General features: G+C 34.7%; 1 protein-coding gene and 1 long non-coding RNA gene across 3 annotated transcripts in view; one reads left to right on the top strand and one right to left on the bottom strand.

Moving 5' to 3' along the window:
* LOC128249683 (uncharacterized) overlaps window positions 1-1567 on the top strand; it is a 37403-nt gene extending 35836 nt beyond the window's left edge. The window contains exon 2 of the long non-coding RNA XR_008265797.1: window positions 959-1567. This is a non-coding gene — a long non-coding RNA (uncharacterized LOC128249683). The remainder of the gene's footprint in view (window positions 1-958) is intronic.
* LOC106876779 (uncharacterized) overlaps window positions 1-11963 on the bottom strand; it is a 790885-nt gene that overhangs the window by 15515 nt on the left and 763407 nt on the right. The gene's annotated exons all lie outside the window — the stretch shown is intronic.

Raw genomic sequence — 11963 nt, forward strand, 5'->3', positions numbered from 1 at the left:
GCGTAGTGGTTAAGAGCGCGGGCTACTAACCCCAAGATCCCGAGTTCGATTCCAAGCAGTGACCTGAATAATAATAATGATAATAATAATAATATCGAAAAATAATATCTAAGGAATGAGAACCCAGGTTCGAAGTTTCCTCAAGACGCCTCATTAAGTCTGGAGGGTATACCAGCCGAAATATTGTGTTAACAACAAACAAGATGAGGACAAATATCCGTCAAATGTATACAATATTAGACTGAAGTATGGGATTAATATAATATACACAATAAAATTAAATCTACTAATCAGGAAGACTTAGCAGCGGAAACATGAATATTGGTTTGTTTACGTCCTCGTAACCTAACGATTCGGCAAAAGATATCGATAGAATAAGTACCGGGTTTTAAAATCATGATTACTGGGGTCGATTTTTTTTTTTTTATAGTTTAAGCTTAGAGCTGCGGCCATGCTGATGCACCTGTAGATTTTTTTCAAGGAAGTGCTCCAGCATGGCCGCAGTCTGACTACAAGATATACACAGACAGACACACACACACACATATAATGAATATATTTTAGATGCATTGTGTACAATATACACCAACATCATATGTAGATACATACATGCATATGTATGTATGTACGTATGTATGTGTGTGTGTGTATATATATATATATATATGGCAGATAGGTAGATAAATACACATACATACATATGTATATAAATAGATATGTAGATAAACATATAAACACACACATAGATACACATGCACATACATACTTACATATATACATACATTCATAGACTCAAGTGCGCACATTGCTGAAAATCTGTGAGCCTGCTTTTGTGTTTCCGTGAGCATGTTTGTATAAAGATGCACACACACACGGAGTAATTAATACTATTTTTGCTTTTCTTTAATTTTTCTAGTTTTTTGGGGTTTTTTTAATATATTTTTTCTCCTTTTTACAGCAAAGTTTACTTTTACTTTGAAATCTCTACAGTGAAATAGTTTTACAACAACAATAACAACAACAGTATGATGCTGAGAAGCAATGCAAGAGAGGAGAGTGTCACAGAGAGAGACTAGATGGAAAAGCAACAACAAGAACAAAAACGGCAGCAGTAGCGACATTAGCAACAAAACGTAGCAAACCTATATGGTTCTCCATTAATGGAATCCTATTACAGAAATAATTGTAATTAGGAGAAGCTCTAATCAGGCAAACAGCATCTGTCTTACTTGACAAATATACGAATCCCATGATATCTAATGATGGATATCGGTACGAAACAAACTGATGAACAATTGTGTTTAGGTTTGCACTAAACTACTACTACTACTACCATAACCGTTACCACAGTCTCCATTGCGACCGCCGTTAAAACCATTATCACAACCAAGCACTACTGCAATCTTTACCACCATCGTCACAATCACCAGTACAACAACTACCACAACGAACACGACTAACTACCCGCCACAACGAACAGAACGGCTAGAACATGCACCACCACCACCACCACCACACAAATAACATCACCGCCACAACGAATACAATTTCTCCACCACTCAACGAACTCTACGGTTATAACGTGTACCACCACCACCCCAAAAGTAAACATAACCGCCACAACGAACGCTACTGCTATAACGAATGCAACCGCAACAACGAACACTACCATCACCACCGCCACAGCTAACTTCGCAGCCATGAGATCCTATGTTTATTAGTAGCGCGTGAAATCTTTGGCAAATGTCATATTCTGTGGCTTAGATTCGATCCATTCGTAGTAAGTAAAAGTGGGTGGACGAAAACTGCATAGCAGCTCACCTGGTGGATATTTACCTGTCATAGAAAACGTCTAATCTTGCCATAGTCTTTGTCCCATTCGCTCTTTCAGACAGTTACATTATTAATACAGATTATTAGTAAACAGAATCACAGGCGTGGCTGTGTGATAAGAAACTTGCTTCCCACTGTGTGACCCCTTGGACGAGAGCCTTCTGCTAGCCTTGGGCCAACCAAAGCCTTGTAAGTGGATTCGGTAGACGGAAACTGAAACAAGCCCGTCGTACATGTATATATCTATGTGTGTCTTTGTGGCATTGCTTGTCCTCCACCATCACTTGACAACAGGTGTTAGTGTGTTTACGTCTCTGTAACTTATTGTATCGGTCTATTTTGCCGAACCGCTAAGCACAAGACTTTAATAAATAAAAAAAAGCTCACGGAGTTGATTTGTTTGACTAAAACCCTTCAAGGCGAAGCCGCAGCATGGCCGCAGTCAAACAAGTAAAAGATAGAAGATAATATCTGTGGAATATTCAACCATTTGCACGTTAATTTAGGAGTAGGTTATTTAGATTATCAAAGAAGGGAATACTCATCATCGAACAACGAGAGACCAAGTACACACACACACACACACATGCACGGACGCACTATTATATTAAGCAGCATGTAATGGCTGTAGCATGAAATGTTCTTTAATACTTTTAACAGAATACTTTGTTTCTTTAATACTTTCCGATGTGTTAATTGTTAATGTCTGCCATACATATTCTTTGCCTCTGACGATTCAGCTAATTTTTACTTCAGAGTAATTTTATTTCATTTCAAAGTTTTAACACTTTACAAATATGAACAGTAACTCTCTTAAATTTTCTTTTTCCTTCTAAACTGAGCTGTCTTGTGAAAGAAATATATAATGCAATTAAAAATAGTAAACCAACACCTGAACAGAAAGCGCTTCAACAAACTGAACAGCGTCAATGTGCCAAAATAATTAGGACATCTGAAACAGCGTAGAAAAACTCGAGTACGGCTGGTTGTGTAGCTAACTACGTTGTAAAAAAAAAAATTCGACTAGTTTATTTCTCGTGGTTACTTTTATTATTTACTGCTGTATCTGTTGAAAATGAATGGTGAGAAACCGGATAATGTGATTTAAATGAATTAACTAATATTTTAATCAAGAACAAGTAAGCTGTAGTTCTTTCTATCAAGGTAGTTAGACATATTGTTGGCGATTTACATTATTGATGCCAAGTGCTAACTTCGAATATTTACTTATAGAACATGCCTGGTACACACATGCGCACACTGAAAAGACACGTTCTCCACGAATATATAACATTCAGGGTTCGAGGTGTAGGAAGAATATTAGCTTTAATGAATCAGTAGTTAATATAAAAAGAAAAAACAACTTTCAGGAACAATTGTGGTTTATTGAGACGGAAGGTTGTGGTTTTTTTTCGTATCGAAGTTCAATAAACTCCAAAAAGTCCTTTTTATATTTCACGATAAGTGATCAGGGTTGCTGGTTATGCGAATAAGAATACAAGAGTTAAGGAATGGGGCAGATAAAATCCGGGCTACATATATTTCTTAGCGAGCGGAACCTCGGAAGAGATAAATATCCAAGTGAGGTGCATACCGCAGGCTATTATTCTTCTGGTCAAGGATAGCTTGACCAGAAGAATAATAGTATAATAATTGGTAGCTTTTCTTCCGTCCTTACGTTCTGAGTACAAATTCCACCGATGTCGACTTTGCCTTTCATACTTTCGGGGTCGATAAAATAAGTACCAGTTGAGTGCTAGAGTCGATGTAATCGACAAGCTACCCCAACCCCCGAAATTGCCGGCTTTGTGCAAACATTTGAAACCAATATTTTGTTACAAATAATTATCAGCGAAGGATAAACTGGTACAAGCAGTCAATAACCGATGGCTCTTATTAAACAAAACGAACAATATCAGTTTGTGAACACAGACAGACAGTCATTGATCCCACCTACGTAACATATATCTATAGGCAAAGTATGAAAGACACAACTCCTTACTAAAACAAAATAAAGAAGAAAACACAGTAAAATCTTTGTCGTATGAGCACCAAAGAATCGAAATTAATCTCTACCAACTTAAGTCTGCATGAAGTTTTGAATTCCTGGGCGCCACGTATACCCCAGTGAGAAATTGATGAACGTAAATCACGAAATATCGTTCTTCCTCTTTATAATTTTATGGTCTCATGCTTAAATAATCAATATAGATTTTATACTTTCTCTCTTCCCTCTTGTCTTTCTATTTTTCATAGCACTCTCTTTCTGTCTATTTTTATAACTCTCTGTTCGTCTGCATTTCCTTTACGTCCACATTGTCCTACTTTTTCTTAAATATTTTCTTGAATTTCTGAGTACCAACTCTCAACTTACCCCTCTTCTCTCTCTCTCTCTATCTTTGTTTCTCTCTCTCACATCATTTCTCTTCTATCATTGTTTTGCCGTTCCTTTCACTCACTCCCCCTTTCTTCTTTGAATAAGCTAACTCACAACTAAAGACCAAACAGCAGACATTGGAATTGGCCCACAAACCACAATGGATGATGGTTGATAAGATAAATAAAACAAAATAGACACACACACGCTCTATGCAAACATACATTTTCACAAGAAACTAACCAGAGTTACGTATATATATATACGTGTATATATATAATATATAGGGAGAGGTGAGGAGAGACATTATACAAATAGCATCAAATATATATATAAAAAAACTAGCAATTCAAAACTATATAAAACAAAACACTTATACACACGAGTCACAAGTTATACACGCTTGTATGTATGTGTATGAATATGTATGTGTATGAATATATATATATATATATATATATACGTATGTATTTATTTATGTGAATGTACGTATGCGCGTATGCGTCAATATGTATGTTTGTGTCCGTGTGTGTGTGTACATATGAATATATATACGTACTATGAATGCACACACGTACATTTACACAAGAGAAAGTTCCAAAAATGCCAGAAATATATTCCTCAACTTTGCCAAACCTATGTCACCAGCTCCAAACACCCCCACACCAATCCTTCACCCACCATCCCCAATGTTCCACAACTCTCTACACACCACCACCACCACCGCCACTTTCAATGCCACACCTGTCAGAGATAAGGTATACAGGGACAATTTTCTGCTTCTTTTTTTTTTTGTATTTTATTTTAATACACTATAGAGGCACCATGTTCAGTGATGCAAATATAATAAGATTGTGATGTGCATCAGTTTGTGAGTATGTATGTGGTGAGGGGAAAAGAATGAACGAGAAAGAGATGGTGAGAGAGAGAGAACAAACGTAAGAGTGAGAGTGAAACAGAAACAGAAACAGAGACAAGGTGGGCGGAGGAGAGAAAGGAAGAGAAAGAAAAAAGAGCGAGTGTTGGGACGTGAAAGAAAATGTGGGGATATACAATAGAATGAAACTGCATATCATCTCTGTACCTCGTTGTCCATTCTTCAATTCTTAATCGGTCTCATTCTCTCTCTCTCTTTCCGCATACACACATTGCACTCACCCTCCTACATACATACATACATACATACACACACATAATCTTTCTATCCATCTCACTCACCTTCTCTCTCTCTCACACACACACAAATATATTGACAGATAAAGAGAGAAGAATGGACCATACTTAAAAGCGAATAATCTCTAGATGTTTTTGCCTACGCGATTGTGTGCGTGAGTGATTGCGTGTGTGTGTACATGTATGAGTCTTTATATTACAAATACGTAAATAATACTGTATATGCTCTCTCAGTACCTAGAGTATATATATTGGACTGCTGAACACTACACGTTTTTTGTATTTTTTTTTTTTTTTTTTTTTTTTTTTTTTTTGCATATTATCTCTTATTCATTTCTGCTGGAGAGCGTAGGCTCGAAACGTAAAAACACTTTTTCATTTTTCCCGAGCCTCAAACTTCTCATATTATTATTGCAGCATTCTTCAGTTTTTTCAAGCCCCCTAGCGGACACGAAATGCTGGGCCTCTAACCAGCCATTTCACGAAACCCTTAAAGCTAGGAACTTTTCAGCACCCCCTCGTGTATATATATATATGAATACACATTGATATACACACACATAGGTATAAGTATATACATAGATACATGCATATATGTAAACACACACACACACACATATATATATATAGTAAATTTCTATGTGCATGAACGTTAGTAAAGGTACTCAATACATGTATACATTCGAATTTTTTTGTTGATTCACTCTACTGTCACTACTCTAAGGAGCAAGAAACTCGATGAAAACCACTAACTGCACTGAAAGTTTAATTAATAATAAATAAAAAAAAGTCCGGTAATAAACCCCATGTATGTGAAATAATTATTGTATGTAATTGTAAACACAACTTCACATCAAAACCGACACAATGATCATTACATTGAATAACACTGACAGTGCACGCACGGTTAGGTAGGGCAACAACTACAAGACGCAGTCATTATGAAACACGTAAATTTGAACTTTCCGAGCTCCTCTTCAATGTCCACCAATCCACAATGAAGCTTTTAGTTCGAGAATGATAAACGTCTGTTATTAGAGCTTAAATATGCAATGCTCGTATGGGAAGTATTGGTGAAATGTGAGGCGTCTTTACGCGAGAATAATATTGCATGTATACAATTACAATGCTTGCTTATTGTCGGAGAATTTAAAGCACTGTAAATAAGTCTGCTCATGCAAGAACGCGAACTCGCTATCTCAATGAGACCGTATTTGGCATCGATATTTGGTTTTGTGCACAGAGGTTACAATGCGTATTGTTTTGATCTATCTATCTATCTATCTATTTATGCACACACGCACACACGCACACACGCACGCATGAACAAATGAAAAATGCGAATGTATGTGTTGACTCTTATCTGAAGTGAGAACGAAAGTATCATTTGCTTATAATTGACGCAATACAGATAACGAGTAACAACTAAAAATATCCATTTTATAACTTATCTAAAAAGGTATTTAATTAATAGCATAATGTCTAGTATACCAAAGAAAATTATAGTATGTCTAATGTCGGATCACCTTGATAAATACATACAAACACACACACACGTGATAATATATATATTAGACATAGGATAGTGCAATGGTTAAGAAGTTCAATTCGTAATAACGAGATCTCAGGCGCGATCTTACTCAATAGCATTTTCTATCTTATTGGACTGAATTATATTTTGTAAGTAAAATTAGGTATGCGCAGGCTGTGCAGAAAGCCGTTAGATGGATCATAACTAGTAAAAAATAATAGAAGTAACCAGTTCCATTTTCGACGCTGGAACTGGTAACTACTATTATCTTTTACTAATTCTTCAACTGGTAACTACTAATATCCTTTAAGGCTATTCCTTATTTCTTGTTCTCTGAAGAGCGTATAATTGGCTTATAAGAAAATCTTTGCTCAATGACCTATACACCACGTGCAAAGCTGTAAGACACTTTATGCATTATTTCTTATTTCCTTATTTAGTGCAGAAACTCTGCAAATATGTTTGAATTATTAATTATCTACTATGAAACGATATCACCAGTTTTGCTTGTTCATTCTTTCTAATATATATATATATATATAGGTCATGAGAGGTAATGCTGAGTAAGTGCTATCTCTGCTCAAACGATGAAGCACTTATAACTACATTTAGGCAACAACAACACTTTTGCTTTAGTTGCAATTCAACTCGGAGTTTTTAGTGGTAAACTAACTCGAGCACTCAACGTATATCCCTAATACATTACGTCATTAGACGGAATATATATATATATAAGCAAACTCGTATATATACAAACACTGTTAATAGGTTGGTGCATCAAGACAAAGTTCTTAGTGTATTTCTCAATGTAGTTGTCTAACTTACTTTACACCGCTTGTCTTGGTCACCCACAAGCTACTAATCAACTATACATACACATTCGCTTTCTCACTCATCTGCACGTACACGTTACACACAACACATGCATGCCTATCTCTTTTTTATTGTCGTAATATTTCGCTGAGTCCATGAGTGTGTGATTCTTTTGTGTGAACAAGGTACCATCTAATGAAATTGATGCTCTAAGCATATTGGTGTGTTTGCGTATATACATACACACTCACATACATATACACACATAATATATATGTATGTATTTATATACGTTCATATATATATACATGTATATATATATATATGCATATACACCAACGTCCTTGCATGGTCGATAGAACCAAACACAGCTGAGAATACTGAGCTGAAGCCCTTTCTCTGTCCACTTTCTTCCAGCTGTTACATCCTCCAGATTCTTCTAATTCGGAAGTATGGCGATCAAGAGGGCGTCTGCGTTCGCTACTGACTATGTGGCGGCCAAAGATAAAGTGAAGTTTTGATGCATGCTGATAGAAAATCTTCCTCAAATGTAAATGGCAAACGAATTATTTGTTTTACTGCAATTCTCTTTCGTCTATTTTGAATGTCCCAGATGGCAAGCTAGCGGAATCAGACCCGACAGCGCATGAGACAAAATGTTTACGGCATGTCTACGTTTTTTTTTTTTTTTGTTGCTATGTTCTCATTTCCAATAGAAGCAAGATTAATATTCATCCTTTTAGAGGTTGATAAAATCAAGTAGCAGGCAAAACTACTGGGGAACATATAATCGATAACAGACCCTCTAAAATTGCTGCTTTTGTGACAAAATTCGAATGAATATAAGGCGGCGAGATGGCAGAATCGTTAGAGCGTCAGACAAGGTCCTTAGTTGTAGTTTTGACGTTCTGAGTTCAAATATTGCTGAGGTCCATTTTATCTTTCAACATTTCGGGTTCGATAAAGCAATAACCAGTTGAGCACTAGGGTTTATGTAATCACCTAATGCCCTTCTCCTGAAATTGCTGGCTTTGTGCCAAAATTTGAAAGAATCGTACGTGTGTGTGTGTATGTGTCTGTATACATATATATTCACAAATATATATATATATATATATATATGTATATATTTACATAAATGGATGGAGAGAGAGAGAGAGAGAGACAGAGTGAGATACATAGAGAAATAAGAATGCCTACATAGATATAGACACATCTTGAGACGTATGACGTATGTTTCTTTGATTGAGTATTGTCTTAGAATATGAGAACAATGTTTTAAATGTATATAATTATCACGAATTACTTCTTGTATTATAGTGAAGTAGTACATTTGTGACAGTGAAATCCATCTATGTTCATATATACATACGAACATACAGTATATTCTAGGATATGCATATATATATATGTGTGTGTGTGTGTATCTGTATAGATATATGCATGTATGATTATATGCACACGCACACACATATATAAATATATATATATATATACATACATACATATATACACAGAAATATATATATATATATATATATATACATACATACATATATACACAGAAATATATATATATATACATACATACATATATATATATATATATATATACATACATACATATATATATATATATATACATACATACATATATATATATATATATATATATATACATACATACATATATATATATATATATATATACATACATACACAGGAATATATATATATATTTACTTATATATGCACAAATGTGTATTTATATATATATACACAAATATATGTATGCATATATGTGCATTTATAAATAATGAATGTATATATGCACGAACACATACATGGACATACATACGCATACGTCTATATAAATACATGCACACCTTCAAATACACATACACTTGTACAATGGAGTTGAACCGCGAGATAAATACATATTTACTATCACAAAGCCTAAAGGAAAAAGAATAAAAGGTAATGTGAATAATTGGTGATAACTATTGATGATGATGATGGTTTTAGTGGTGATGAAATTGCAGCAAAATTGGTAATGAGGTGATGCGTGTAGACTGGCCGAGCAGTTAGAGGCAGAAGACTCGATTAAAAGAGAGAAAAAAAAAAAGCCAGAAAATATCATGTGACATATGTAAACATATATGTACTGTGTGAGTGTGTTTATGTGCGTGTATTTGTGCGTATAACATATATGTGTACACACACACATATGTGTATGTATTGATATTATAAGTGCGTATATATATATATATATATATATATATATATGCGTGTGTTTTTACATTAAATAAGCATTTATGTATACATTTAGATATGATAATATATATGTATGTATATATACGTATATATGTATGTAGAGAGAGAGAGAGAACGTGTGTGTGCACATATGTATACATTTACATATATATATATATATATATATATGTATATACAGAGAGAGAGAGAGAGTGTGTGTGTGACCGAGAAAGAGACACAGACAAATAGATAGATAGGTAGATAGATATGTGTATATGAGAAATATGTGTACATTTATGTATATGTACGTTTGAATATACCTTTGAATATATGTATATACAAATGTGTGGGAGAGAGAGAGAGACAGACATGTAAAAGCCGGTAGATAATCAAAGACACATAGCACTGACAAAGAAAAAAAAGAAAGAAAGAAAAAGAAGTGGAGAGAAGGAGACAGTAATTGGGAGAATGAGTGAGTAAAAGGGTAAGAGAGACATGTCATCTTAATTCTCTTGATGTAAAATTAAATATGAAATCTACGTGAAAAACATTAGTTTAATTGAAGCGAGGTTAAGAGCACTTCCTGCCCATACAATACCCACAAGGAGACTTCCATTTATAAGCCTTGCTTTTACGTTAAAATGAGGGAACTCTTTTGATTTTAAAGAGAATCATTCGTATACACTCAAAATATCACACAAGAAATTAACATCAACTATTTGTTTCTTCTTCTCGTGTTCTAGTTCTTCCTCTTTTCTGTGCCATTCTCTCTTCTTCTCCTCCTCCCCACTCTCTCTATCTCTCTCTCTTGGCGCTATGGTCTTTCTCCTTGTGTTTCACTAAATGTTCATTATATGTGTGCGTTTGTGTGTATGTAATATCTTTGATTGTGTAAGTAATACGCAAATGTGAAACGAGATGATGGAGTAAAGAGGTTTCTGTATGTATGTATGTATGTATACACACACATACATATATATACATATGTTGATATCTCCCTCCCTCTGTCTTTCTCTCTCTATACACATACGCACATACAAGCATATATGTGTGAATTTACATACCTATATGCATACTTGTTAGTCTATATTTGTATGTGTGTGTGTGTGTGTACATATGTCATGTCTACTTATGAACATAAGACCTTAGATAAAAGAATAATTGCAAGAAATTGTATATTGAATATAGATGTACATACTGCACGTGAGAGAGTATGAGAAAGAGAGAGATGCTCAGAAAGTGAAAGGGAAATCAAAGTGGGGAAGATAGACACCATGATGTGTAAAGAGAGGGAAAGTGAGAGAAAGAGAGAGAGAGCATAAGATGATGAGAAAGAGGCTGAGAAACTGTCTTTGTAATTGCATAAAGACGTTTATTATTGTAGTCAGCAAACACACCACACACACATACATGCATTCATATATACACATATAAACAAAAGGGAAGAGAGACACGTAAACATATACATGCCTACAAGTACACGCACAGATATGCGTGTGTATATATATATATATATATATATATATATATATATATATATATACACACACACATTTGCACACAAATGTACTTGTGTGTGGCACTTGAGTTTATAGTAATAGATATACGATTACCCACACAAACACACGCAAAATGTTCAGTGAATTCATTTATATTGCATGTTTATGTGAGTTTGTATGTGTAAAACGCGTGTGCGTGTAAGAACGAGAAAGACGGCGTGAAATATATATATATATGTATGTACGGATGCATATATATATGTATATATATACACACACACACACATGTGTGTGTATATATATATATGTATATATATATATGTATCTTGAGAGAGAGAAAGTGTGTAGGGAGACCACGAGAAAGAAATTTGATGAGTGTCTTACAGTAAAGGAGAAGAATGAGGTAGAGTATGGCAGAAATTCTAAGTGAGATAGATATTGAAATTGAGAGGAGGGGGGTGTGGCTTTCTTGGTGCAGTTGGAA

This window comes from Octopus bimaculoides, chromosome 17, assembly GCF_001194135.2.
Source record: "Octopus bimaculoides isolate UCB-OBI-ISO-001 chromosome 17, ASM119413v2, whole genome shotgun sequence".
Lineage (NCBI taxonomy): Eukaryota > Metazoa > Mollusca > Cephalopoda > Octopoda > Octopodidae > Octopus > Octopus bimaculoides.